This window comes from Rhopalosiphum padi, chromosome 3 (genome assembly GCF_020882245.1).
Source record: "Rhopalosiphum padi isolate XX-2018 chromosome 3, ASM2088224v1, whole genome shotgun sequence".
NCBI lineage: Eukaryota > Metazoa > Arthropoda > Insecta > Hemiptera > Aphididae > Rhopalosiphum > Rhopalosiphum padi.
Window position 1 is genome coordinate 61,553,814 of NC_083599.1, and position 13,597 is coordinate 61,567,410.

The following is a 13,597-nucleotide window of genomic DNA, read 5'->3' on the forward strand; positions in this document are numbered from 1 at the left end:
TGGCTCACGGGTAGTTATTGCCAATTTGAAAAAAAAAGCTATATTAAATGTTTATATTGAGTTAGTTTAATATCACCATATAAATTACCCCACTATACGTCAAGTGTATGCTGATTATTAAATAATTGTCTGCCATTCGAGAAAATATGAAATTTATTCAGCTTCTCAGTCAATACTAGAATGTTCTATAAAAACAGATTGTAGGAATCCTATTCATTTTATTCAAGCCAACGAAATATATATTGTTGATAAATGTGCTGCTGCCTGCTATTATTTCAGATAGAAATTTATCAAATATTTAGAAAAGTTTATTTTATACCGATTGTCTAAATTTTTATGTGAATTGTGCACATAAAATGTATAAACGATTTCTGTTTAACTCGACCGAAGTATCATGACTAAAAATGTTAGTTTAGAACCCAAAACAAATAAAAAGTATTTTTTCAATTGGACCGGCTGTAAAATATTTAGAAGAGAGACTTAATATTGATTTAAATGATCGATAGGTAATTGTGTCATTTAAGGAATTTAAACATGGACTTTGATGTTGAAGTAGGTATGTGAATTTTGGAAAAATATACCAAACGCTAAGGACAGTGATGCCAATACTATTTTTCCCTTACTCAGTAAATTAGTATAGTTTGTTTTAATTTTATCTCATTAAAACGCAACTCCTGAACGTCTTTTTAGTGTCATTAATTTGAATAAAATATCGACAGATACTGTTACAGGAATTTTACATTGTAAATATTTATTGAAAAATCAAGACAAATCATGTTTTAATTTTTATTTAAATCCTAAAATAATAAATAAAATGAATAGCTCAATAGATGATTAGTAGCTACATTGCATAAATTATTTTTAATTGTATACTATCTAACACAAAGTGTGATGTAAACATTAATACAGTTTTGTTATTTTATATTATAGTGACTCATAAGTCTAAAATAAAGGTTTAAATTGCATTTTTTTATACTAATATCTACCTAACTCAATATGATGTACCTAACCATTGTTAATATTTAGGTGGTAGGCGTTACGCCCGTCTTCCAACAAGCCGGTTCAATATTGTTCCCAATATTATATATCCCAACAAAATATTGTGTCCCAATAATCAAAAAAACAATCAGATGATGCGGAGCTAGCTACAAATAATATTATCAGACCCCATCAAGTCCGCACTACAGTTGCAAGCACGAGATACACCGAATGGGCCAATGGATCAATGCAGATTTTTCGACCGGTACTGAATACATGCAAGTACCGCATACATACACGTTGCATGCCTTCGCCGCAACTTTTTCGACGTGCTACACGGCGGGCAGAAGCATTTTTGTTGGCACGACATCAATCGCCAAGTCAGTAGATGGGTCAAGTATTGCGTCCAGTGTCAGGGTATCAAACAAACAAGCACACCGTGACGCTGATCGTACCATTTCCGACAACAGAACGCCGATTTGGTCACCTGTACATAGACTTCGTAGGACCACTTTCCCCGTCAAACGGTAACAAATATTTAATGACATGGGTTTGGTTACATGTCCCCACTGTACATGTTACACTGTCGCTGTCACCTTGGTGAGCCAATGGGCAATGGTTTTCGCGTTTCGACATACTGGACGGCAGAACTACAGACCAAGGGCGACAATTCGAGGCCGATATGTTCCGTATCGTCTTCTGTATCAGTGACGTTCGGCAATCAACTCATACTTACATCGGCATACAATTCGCAAGGGAACGGGAACACTGAACGTTAAAAGACGCGCTCACGGCCGCGACTTTGTCCAACGACGCGTCTAACTCGACACGAATTGTAAATTTATAATAAAATCAATTGTTAGTATAATACTAGTCTGCATTTAAACCTTCCGTTTCCGTTACACGGAACTAGTATCGTTGGCAAGAGCTAATCAACCACAGACCACCAAAACATAATAGATAAGCAACTCAATATTATTGAACCGCTTTAAGCGCTCTCGGTGTTTGTAAATAACACTAAAAGAGCGCGACAATCTAAAGCCAAACATTATCCATAGTTACCTTATTATCGATAATTACAATATTTACACCTTTTACTATCAATATATATAAATATTTCTTTTATATTAATTTAATTTATTAATTATTATACACAGAATAAAAAAAATATCAAGCTGTAAGGAGAATGATATAAAAATATTATAATAAAAACAATTTAATTAAATGTGTAAAAAAAATCTTTATTTAAATAACAACAATCATTAATCATTATTAACAACAAACAAAAATTATAATTTAAACACAACTTGAAATACCTATATTGTATATATAAAAACTGTGTGAGGATACGGATATATAAACTGAAACTATTAATATAGTATTCTACAATATACACAATATAAATAAAAAGTTATTTATGTTGTGTATATATTGGTATGTTTATAAATAGTATAACATATAGATACATATACATAATTTTAAAGTTTAAACATTATTAACAAAAACAAAAATTAAACAAAACATATAATATTATATGAAAATTAATAAATTACACATTAAAAAGTTCTTAAAGAGTAGGTCGTAACAAAAATTATAACAAATGGGTAGGTGCTAGAATAAAAACTATATATACAAAAAAATAACTGATATTACTTAGGTATAGAATGAGATAGTGTGGATACTAAAATATTATGTACTAGTAATTGTACCTAACCTAACCGGACGCATCTGTATCAGATTTCTGCATTTGCCTTATTCCATGAAGGATTCTTTTAATTTTAGTGCAATAATGATTTAGCATAATTTTAAAAATAATAGTTTAATGAAAATTATGTATCAACACTGTGAAACCATCAATATTGGAGAATATTAGCTGTTTAAACTTTGAAAACATAAATTTATAGCCTATTGGGGAAGTATTTATGGTGCAGAATGTCAGTCTTTATTGGACTCACAATCAGAAGATAATACTAATTTACTAAAAAAAAGTGCTAAAAACTATATACAAGAGTAGCAAGAGAAATTATGAAACAATTACCTATTAGTAATAATTTATTTGAAGAATTCAAATTTTTAGATCCTAAAATTGCATTAGATGCAAATAATCATGCCGGCTTTGCTAACTAGCCTCTATTTAGTGATAAATTTGGAAATTAATTGGACCAATTTGAACTTACAAATGAATAGTGACAACTTATATCACAATTAAAGAATTCTCAAATTATACATTTGAACAATAATCTTAGTAGGTTAACATTCCCTAAACGTGAAAAGAAATTTCCACATTAAAGAATTTTGTGAATGATTCTCCTATGTTTCCAAACATTAGCAAAATTAGTTTTCACTTTGCCTCATTCTAAAACGGTTAGGAAGCAGAACAGATTTTTCTATTGTTAATGATGTCAAGACAAAGAAAAGGAATCGAATTTGCAATAATATACTAAATTAAATTTCAATAATCCGGTCATCAATCTGGAATACAAATTAAATATGCATGTACTACTGATATAAATAATTATATCTAAGAAGGGATGCATTTTTTAAGAAACCAAACAACGGAATGTGCAACTCGTTCAAGAGAATCTTCAGAATATCACTGCTGCACAGATAGTAAAATAAAGAGAAATTTAATGTGTGAACTTTACAATACTTAATACTGTACTGTCTGTACTAATACCTTTAATATACATTGAAACATTTTAAATACTATTAATAAAACAGTATTAAGTTCTACTAAAAAAATTAAATATGATATTTTAACTAAAAGAAAAATAATAATACCTTGCAACTGCCCTTAATTAAGTAATATCACATTATTAAATTATATTTAACAAATATTCGAAAATGTACTTCTCTAAATATTTTGAAACTTGTATCTAACCCAAATGATTTTTTTTTAGTTTGATACGAATATTAAAATATTATTTTCATATGCCTCAATAAGGCAAAGCGTTTCTGACTTGGTCCAATTTTTAATTTTTTTTTTCATTACTTGTACTAAGCAATAAAAACATTTTCAATATCTTAAGTTGAAATAAATATTACTAACATGATTCCAATTATTCATTAGGTATCACTTTAATGAATAAAGTATTCAATATATTTACAAAAATATAATAATAATATCAACTATAAACTTATTTATCTAGTTTGGGTACACTAAAAATTTTCAAATATACTTGTTACTGATATATAATTTGGAATTAGATATATCCAATCATGGAACCTCGTGGATTTAGTCTTGCTAAAAAAGTATATATAATTATTAATTAATTAATGATAGAATGGACCAAAAAAGTATGAATTAAATATATAAAAAAAAACATGCGATAGAACAAATATGACAAGTGTATGTTGTTGGAAGTTAATTTGAAAAAAAAATTGGCACAGGCACTAATATTAATTTAATGAAAAGAGTATTAGTGATAATTAGAACAATAAATGTTCATTTTTTTAATAGAAAAAAGATAGAAATATCTGATAAATGCTAATATGTTACAAAATAATTACTTATTAGTTATTACATATTATTTTTACTTACTTATCAGTTTTGAGATGTCCAGCCATTTTTGATGCAAAAACAAAAGTATTGCAAATGAGACATTTTTTTTGAAAAAAGTCATATCATAATTAAAAGTACCTACTTACTAATTACTACTAGTATAGGCTAAATTAAAATTTGTAATGTTTTTTATACACTTACGATTGTGACTTGAAGAAACATTATTTTAGTAAATTATGTATGAATAAATTAATAATGGATAACAAATTATATACATTAGTATACAATCTAACTAGGTATCTAAGAAGAATTTTTTTTTTCGTTTATTTAAAATAATTTACAATCTATACAAAAATTAGTACAATAAGCAAATTTGATATTTTATAATGGTTAGTGACAGGAGATTAACATTTATGGGCAGGCACTCAGCAGTACCGCCCAACCGGGTACATTTTAAATATTATTATATTTTTTTTATTTTAGTAGGTCTCTAAGCCACTATCTTTTGAGTCTTCTTTATACATTACGAGGAAGTGAATAAGAGGATAGTTGTTTTATTAGTAGGTTACTGTGAAAGTAATATAGTTTTGCTAATTGATTGAGCGTAGACATTTTGAGGTCTTTATGAAGATTATTGTTTGTGAAGTACCAAGGGGAGGATGTTATTACTCGTAGGCAGATCGCAGATGGATTGAAATGCCTGAAGCGTTTTGGTATTGAAACTGGTCGGGTTATTGATTTATATATGATAAGTTTGGATTTTAAGAGTGGTCTAAGGATATGAAGTCTAGAGTTAACAGTTTAACGTTTATGTTTAATGTATGGGCTCCAGGTTAGGCGTTTATCTAGAATTAAACCAAGATATTTTACTTTGTTTGCCGTTGGAATTATTAAGTTATTTAGCGTAACAGGTGGAGAATCGAAGTTTCTTAATGAGAAGGTTACTTGAACAGATTTAGTTTCGTTTATTTTGATTTTCCACCTGTTTGCCCTCAAGCTGATCATATTTAAATGGTTTTGGATCATTTCACTAGCTGTAACGTGGTTTTTGTGGGAGGCAGTTATTAGTGTGTCGTCAGCGTATGTACCTAGAGAGGTATAGAAGGTTTTGGGTATGTCATGAGTGAAAATCGAGTAAAGGAATGGTGCGATGTCGCTTCCTTGTGGGACTCCAGCTAATCATATCGACTGTTCTGTGTAATGATGCATTGTTGAGTGTTTTGGTCTGAATCTAAATTGTGTGTGTGGTATTATATTTTTGGAGGAAGCGAAAAGGAGTAGTCTTTTAAAAAAAATATTTTAGAAAAGGTTGAGAGAAGACTTATAGGTCTGTATGAGGCATGATCTTGTGGCAGTTTGTTGGGTTTAGGGATTAAAATAACGACCGAGTATTTCCAAGTGCTTGGAAAGTACGATAGTCTGAAGATAGAGTTGAATATGTGTGATAAAAAAATAATAATTTTATTGGATAGGTTCTTTGTGATGACTAGAGACCGGATTCTCGTGCAATTGCAACTTTTTTTCCTTTGCTTTAAAACATATAAAAACAAATTATAAATCCGAATCATGAGAAGTAGATTAATTTAAACGTAGTTTTATTTTGCACGAAATTGCACGTTTTGCACTTTTTATTCTAAATTGCACGATTTTGATTTTCATTGCATGAAATTGCATATTCTGCATTTTTAAAATTAAACTAGATAATATTTCAGTTTTCAACTTTACAAAAGGAAAAAGTGAACTCAAGCTGATAATATATTCTTAGAATAACATCAATTTATTAGTGTTTCGTGGTAAAAATAAATGACAGCAAATACTAGTTAGATAATAATTTGGAATCCCCGGCCATTAGCACTTTAGTTCTGTCTGACTTAGTGTTTGATTGAGTGTTTCTTGAATCGGTTAGTGTAATTCACGTCGGTGTCGTGATTGTTTCATTACGAATAGTTTACGTAAAGAAATAAATTCCAAATTAAAAGACATATTGAGTGATAGAAGGCACAATTTTTCTGCAAACAATTTTGAAATGTATAACATTGTAAATTTTAACTCAATAAAAAAATAAATTTTTTGATGTATGTTTAATTTAATTATTTTTTAATTATTAATTGCTAATACTGTAATAGAGTAAAAAACTGGATAAATAAAGTATAATTTAAGGGTTTAAATCAATGTACTTTGAATGTTTACAATATGTTGGTAAGTATTAAGCGATTTTAGGCCAAAAATGCATTTTTGCACTATTAAGGCACTTAATTGCATGTTTTTGCAATTTTTAAGTTATTAACTGCACATTTTTTTGATTTTTACTGCATGAAAATCCGGTCTCTAGTGATGACATTACTAATTAGATTATGACCTGGTGATTTTTTAATAGGGAGCTGTTTGATAATGTATTCAATTTCTCCAGGAGAGGTGTATTTAGCAGGAAGTGACATAGGAAGGGGTGAATTGAGAGAGCTATCCACTATTTCTAGTTGTGATACATTAGACCGTATATCGTGATGAATAAAGCATTTAGATAGATGCTCAGCAAATATGTTAGATTTTTCAAGGTCAGTGATAGCCCAAGAGTTGTCTGCTTTGCGAAGAGGAGAAGGTTGGTTTAACCGTAGTAGGGATTTGGTTGCCTTCCATAGCGAGCAGTTGGTTGTAGTGAGAGCTTCAACATATGAGTTATAGGAGTCATTTTTATGTTTCCGAATTACCTTTTTAAGTTTGTTACTTAATTGATTGAGTTTAATCTTATCATTGGGGTACTTTGAATTTTGCCACTTGGCTCTAGCCTTACGTTTCTCTAATAATAAAATTTGGATAAGTTGCGGTATATTGTTATGCATAGATTGATAAGTTTTCGTAATGGAGGCACACAAAGCAGCTAACTGTATTGATGACGTTAGAGAATCCAACGCTTCATTTATTTCATCTATTGTTTTTAAGGAAATGTTTAGTTTTTATGTTGTCATTTAAAGTTTTTTTAAAGATTGACCAATTCATTCAATCAGGAGAAAGTGTTTCTCTTTTTGGTATAGTGGGGCTTAATCCAATTTCAAGTAAGGTTAGTGTGTGATCAGAGGATAGGTCATAAAGGTTGCTTATAGTGCTATGAATATTACTAGGCAGTTTGTAAACAAAAAAGTCCTGGATGTCGGGTAATCTATTGTTTTTGGAGGGCCAATAAGTAGAATCAGGGGGAGCTAATGTTGATAAGTTGTTATTGGTTATGCAGTTGAGTAAAACCCTACCTCTAGTGTTGGAAGAACGGTGCCCCCATTTTGGGTTTTTAGCATTAAAATCTCCACCTAAAATAAATCGGGCGGCCCCCTATTCGGCCAAAATGTACCGATTACTTTTCGGCCACTGTTCCTTTTCGGCCAGCACAGTTTTAACAACTTATGAGTTATGATTGTATCCAAAACTATGATATTTAAAAAAAAAATTATTATCTACCTAATACTTTATAAAAAAATAATAAAGTAAAATAATATAAAATAACAAAATGTTTTAATATAATATATTATTCGAATAAAAATTAATATAGTATTATAATACATATTATACAAAAATAATTATAATAATAAAATAAAATAATTGGCAATACAATAAAATGTTATAATATAATACATTAGTCGAATACAAATATAATAATAATAAAATATGCATTCAGAAGTTTTATTTTTTTTATTTATATGATATTTGTTTGACAAATTTGTAACGACATATTTTATTATTTTTATAGTCTTCAATGTAAGCTTCATTTCGTTGATTTTAGGTTAATACCTATGTCCTATATAGTTAATAGTTATATCAATTAATAAAGAATTATAATTAATACTTTATTAATTTTTATTCGAATAATGTATTATATTATTATAACATTTTGTTATTTTATCATGTTTTCATAAAGTATTAGGTAGGTAATAATTTTAAAAAAAAAAATCACATTTTTGGATATAATCATAACTTATAAGTTGTTAAAATAAAATTGTGCTGGCCGAAAAGGGAAGGGTACATTTTGGCCGAAAACGGTGATGCCCAATAAAGCGGTGACCTAGGGTTGAGAAATAATCTGAAAATTGGCCTGCGTTTATATCAGGATCAGGGAGGCTATATATAGAAGATATATTTATAGGTATATTGTTTTGTGTTATAATTAGAGCTCCTTATAATCCGTGAATTGGATAATCACGTGAATACATGATTTTATATAATCACGTTCGTCGCCATCGGTCCTTGTACGTAGTGACTAGTGATCATATGTAAACTAGGTCTAACATTAAGTACCTATAACTGTTTAGGTACGCTCTGTAAATAACATTAATAATTATTGTTTTGTTTATAATAATAATTTAATAATTTAATAAATAAATAATTTTGGATTATTAATATATATATATGTCGTAGCCACTTGATGAAATTGATCTTTTCATGAAAAGATGACCATTTCATGAAATGGAAACGGATTTTTTACACTTCGTGAAGTTCGAAAATATTTCACAATATGGTCACTTTTTCATGAAATGGTCACACTAATTTAACATCGTGTAATTTTTTTCACAATGTGGTCGTTCACTTTGTGTACTGAAAATTGAAATACAATATTTATTACACACGTAAATGTACAAGCTTTAATAAACATAAATGTAAGTTATTTCACATATATCACACAACCCACAATACTTTTGGAGTTTTATTAGAAAAAACCGCTCTTCTCAATCTATACCTTCATGTGTTTCACTACATGGTAAACAAAGTACATCTCTTTCCGATACTGCTAACCTTTTTGCTTCATATTTTTCTTCTATGTTCACCCAGCCTTCACAGACTCCATCCCAAACATTACATCCTATCTGCCTCTTTTCGCTCCCGTCTAATGCCTATTTTTCGATTAGTGACGTCCACAAATGCTTATGTTCTCTTCGCAATATTAAGTCTGTTGGTCCTGATGGTATCCAGGGTGATTTCTTGTACAAATTTCGATCTGTTCTAGCAGAACCATTATGGTTATTGTTTAGGCGTTCTATTGACTCGGGTATTTTTCCGTCTGCATTTAAACTTGGCTCAATTAGACCCATATTTAAGTCTGGTGATTCAACTGATGTTTCAAATTATCGTCCCATAACTATTCTCCCTCATTTATCCAAAATATTTGAAACGCTTGTTCTTAACTCGATTCGCTCTTCCTTGAATCATATCCTAATTGATGAGCAGCATGGCTTCCGTCCTGGTAGATCAACTATTACTTGTAACCTTAGTCTTCATTCATATATATATATGATTCTTTTCGCGATAACTGCCAAGTAGATGTAATCTACACAGATTTCTCCAAGGCTTTCGATCGTGTTGATCATAATCATCTTATGACAATTCTAGACTCTATAGGAATCGGCGAACCTACTATCCTGGTTTCGCTCTTACATTACAAATAGGATCCAATGGGTAACTGTTGATTCCACCTCTTCGGACCACTTTACCCCCTCCTCAGGTGTACCACAAGGTGCTGTTCTTTCTCCACTTCTGTTTGCCTTATTCGTAAACTCAGCGGACACCGTCCTCCAGCATGCCAAACTTCTTATCTTTGCTGATGATATGAAAATCTTTTTTCGTATAAAATCCATCTCTGACTGTCACCTTCTTCAAAACGACCTTCAGCGATTAGTTGCGTGGGGTGAATCTTTGGGGCTAGCTCTTAATATAACTAAATGTTCAGTAATGACTTTTTGTCGTATTAATGTTGTAATCGAGCATACTTACTCTGTAAACAATACCGCCTTAACAACCTGTAATAATTATGTAAAGGATTTAGGATTTACTCTCACACGGAACCTGTGCCCTAATATGCACATTCAGATAATATGTTGTAAAGCTCTTAAACTACTAGGTTTCATAAACCGTGTCTCTTCAGACTTTCACTTGCTCTCCCCTCTAAAAACTCTTTTCTGCTCCCTAGTCCGTCCCATCCTTGAGTATGGTTCTGTCCTCTGGGACCCGTCCACTGCTTCCGCACGTAGTATGATAGAAAGGGTTCAAAGAAAATTCCTCCGTCAAGCTGCTTACAAATTAAATGTAGTCTGTCCTCCTCACGATTACACGCCAATCCAACGCCTCTTTTCCTTGGAAAGTCTCGCCGATCGTCGTCATTCAGCTAACTTGACATTTCTATCTAATCTTCTTTCATCTAAAATGGACAGTCCTGAATCACTATCCCGTGTTTCATTTAATGTCCCCTCCCGCCGTGCACGATCATCTGTTCCATTTCATATACCTTTCTCTTCCTCAAACTATCTTAACTCACCGATCATCCGTCTTATGCGCATTGCCAACACTGACCCTTCATTCTCTCTCTAAAATTTGAGCCTCGTTTCCTAGACTTTTAAAACTATTATTATTATACTATTATATTCATGTATTAAAGGGTTCGTCCCGTATTTAAAAAAAATAAAAAAATAAAAAAATAAAAAATAAATTATTATACTAAATTACTAAATAATAAAAATTTACTTTTTAAAAATCGACCAGCCGTCAACAGTCGAAGCAATATGGGCACATTTGGACATCTCAAATTTCATTTTTAATGATAATTCTTGAAAATCATTTTCAATAGTTTTCATTAGTGTAGGTCGTATCATAATTTTTTTGTTTGGGAAACCTCTGCCAATTATTTCTTTCAAAACAGGATTTTCTATTATTCTGAAGGGTACATTAGCACTTACAATAAATTTTTGCAATAGTTGATCTAAATTCTAAAGTACCTGCAATCAAAATCATTAGTTACATAACTAATTGACAACTATATCTATATATAGTATATAAATTACTATTTTTTCATTAAATACTAAAATATATTTGTGTTTTAGTGTTTATGTTTGTTGAATTTTTGTTTAAATGTATAAATTATAATACATAGGTATATATAAAAATGAAAATTTGTTAAAGATACAACATAACAAATCACAGTTGAAAGTGGCCAGTGAATAGCTCATTGCCAATTGGTATGAATTTTAATTATATTATAATTATTCTAAAATATTTAAATATCTCAATATATTATGCACATTGTAAATCATGTAGTCATGTAGATATCAACTACTTTTGTTAATACTGTAACTAAAAACTATTTAAGAAGACAAAAAATAAAAATAAACAATACACATTCATACTTTGACTAGTTAATTTTTTGTTGTTCAAAAATTCTTCAAAAACTGGTTGTTTCATCTGATTGTTTTAAAGAACTACCAGCGTTATGCTTCAATGATCCATCATTGCATCTCTTTGTAGTGTTTTTGTTCACTGTATTATCAATGTGATCAATTTTCTTTAGTATAGTTGGATGTTGTGTCTAAATAAAATGAAATAATATAAATAATATAATATATGACTCGTGTAGAGGCCCAGTAAACTACAACAAATAAAATGATGAGATCTATGAATATCTTAAGCATTTGAAATTTGACTTTAAAAAGGCGTACGCCACTGTTTTTTATGTACTTTTGTACTATATTAGTATATTATGTATTTGTGTGGTATTTAAAATTAATTTAACACATACAAGACATTAGATGGGTCAACTGCCATAGGCAGGTATGAAATTAACATTGTACTTACGCTTAAATGTTTTCTTATATTAGAGTTTGAACGGAATCCACCTTGTAACACTTCGTACCGACACAACTTAAGCACTTCACTTCCACCTTCTTATAAAAAAAATTATCCTCAATGACTCTTAATACTTTAAAATATTTTTGATAATTTGGCCAAGGTAAAACTGGTTCTTCTGAATCTGCAACCTGATCAACCTGATCTACTTCGGTTGGAGAATCACAATCACTCATTGTATTACAATTTAAAATATGTTAAATAATGAAAACAAGAGTATTCAGTTGATGCAATAAAATTATTAACAATCTGTAGGAACGTCAAGCAGACAACAGCGAACACTATACGAATAAGACGAACACAAGTAATAAATATTACAATAGTGTAAAACAGCGTCGGGCTCCATAATCCATATGCAATATTGTAAAAGTGTATAACTGATTGTGCGCTAATGACCAATTGGAATCGTAGTTCGTTCACACAAAAATAATATTATTTTCTTATAAAATTATGAAAATAAGATAATATCATGTTTCACATATCATTATGGTGCTATATAAATAGGCAATAGCTATATTTAGATATTCCATACAGTCGACGATAAACGATAAATATAATAAATTAACAACCATTTTCTTAGTAATTAGGAATAGTACTAATAAGTAATAATATTTTTGTACAGCAGAATCAGTAATCAGTCAATATTAATGGGTATATGTTATATTATATTAGATTTATAGATTTTAATTAAGAGTTCGTCGTAACCGCATATGTTGTCTTCGTACACACGCACACACGTACGGGTACGACATACCTAATGTTCGTATTATATTTCGCTAATCGCTGTAATATATATTGGTAGGTACCGACAACGGCGACAACGTACCGTAAAGCTATTAATAGACGAAAACTAAAACCGATATCGAATTGTTCATAAACAGGGCTCATAACTTCTAGCATTTGCATATTTTTTTTGAGAGGTCCTAGAGATACCTATGTGAGCTATAAATTTGTTTCAGATACCCAAGAAGCTAAATTCGAAATTTTATGTTGCATATTTTTGCATATTTCGAAGTATAAGTGCTATTTTGCTTTTTTTGTATTTTCCAATATTATTTTTCCATAATATTTATTTATTTTTTTTTGTTTTCAGTTCCGTAGCTTTTAAAAAAATTTTTCTTAATAATAAAAAGTAATTATAGTCGTATTAATTATTTATATTAGTAATTAATTCGTGTCAATTAATTGTTCTTATAATATTATAAGAAAAAACTATATATAACTATACGAGTTTAGATGACGTGCGACCTAGCGAGAGTGTATGCTTGATACTTGGTAATCCCATCGTTAAAGAAATTGTAGCATATGCACTAGTATTTTATTTTTAGTTTCTAGGTATTCCGAAACCATTATCTAGATATTCCGATATCATTATTTTCAGATTATTTACAGATTATTACTCAGTCGTTTCCGATTGTTCGTATTGTATGCATGCTAGTTCATTTCGTGAATTCGCAATCT

At 30.0% G+C, this 13,597-nt stretch overlaps 1 pseudogene; it reads right to left on the minus strand.

Annotated features, from left to right (window-relative positions):
- Window positions 1–10,617: 10,617 nt before the first annotated feature.
- Window positions 10,618–12,482, minus strand: LOC132925288 (uncharacterized; annotated as a pseudogene).
- Window positions 12,483–13,597: the final 1,115 nt, after the last annotated feature.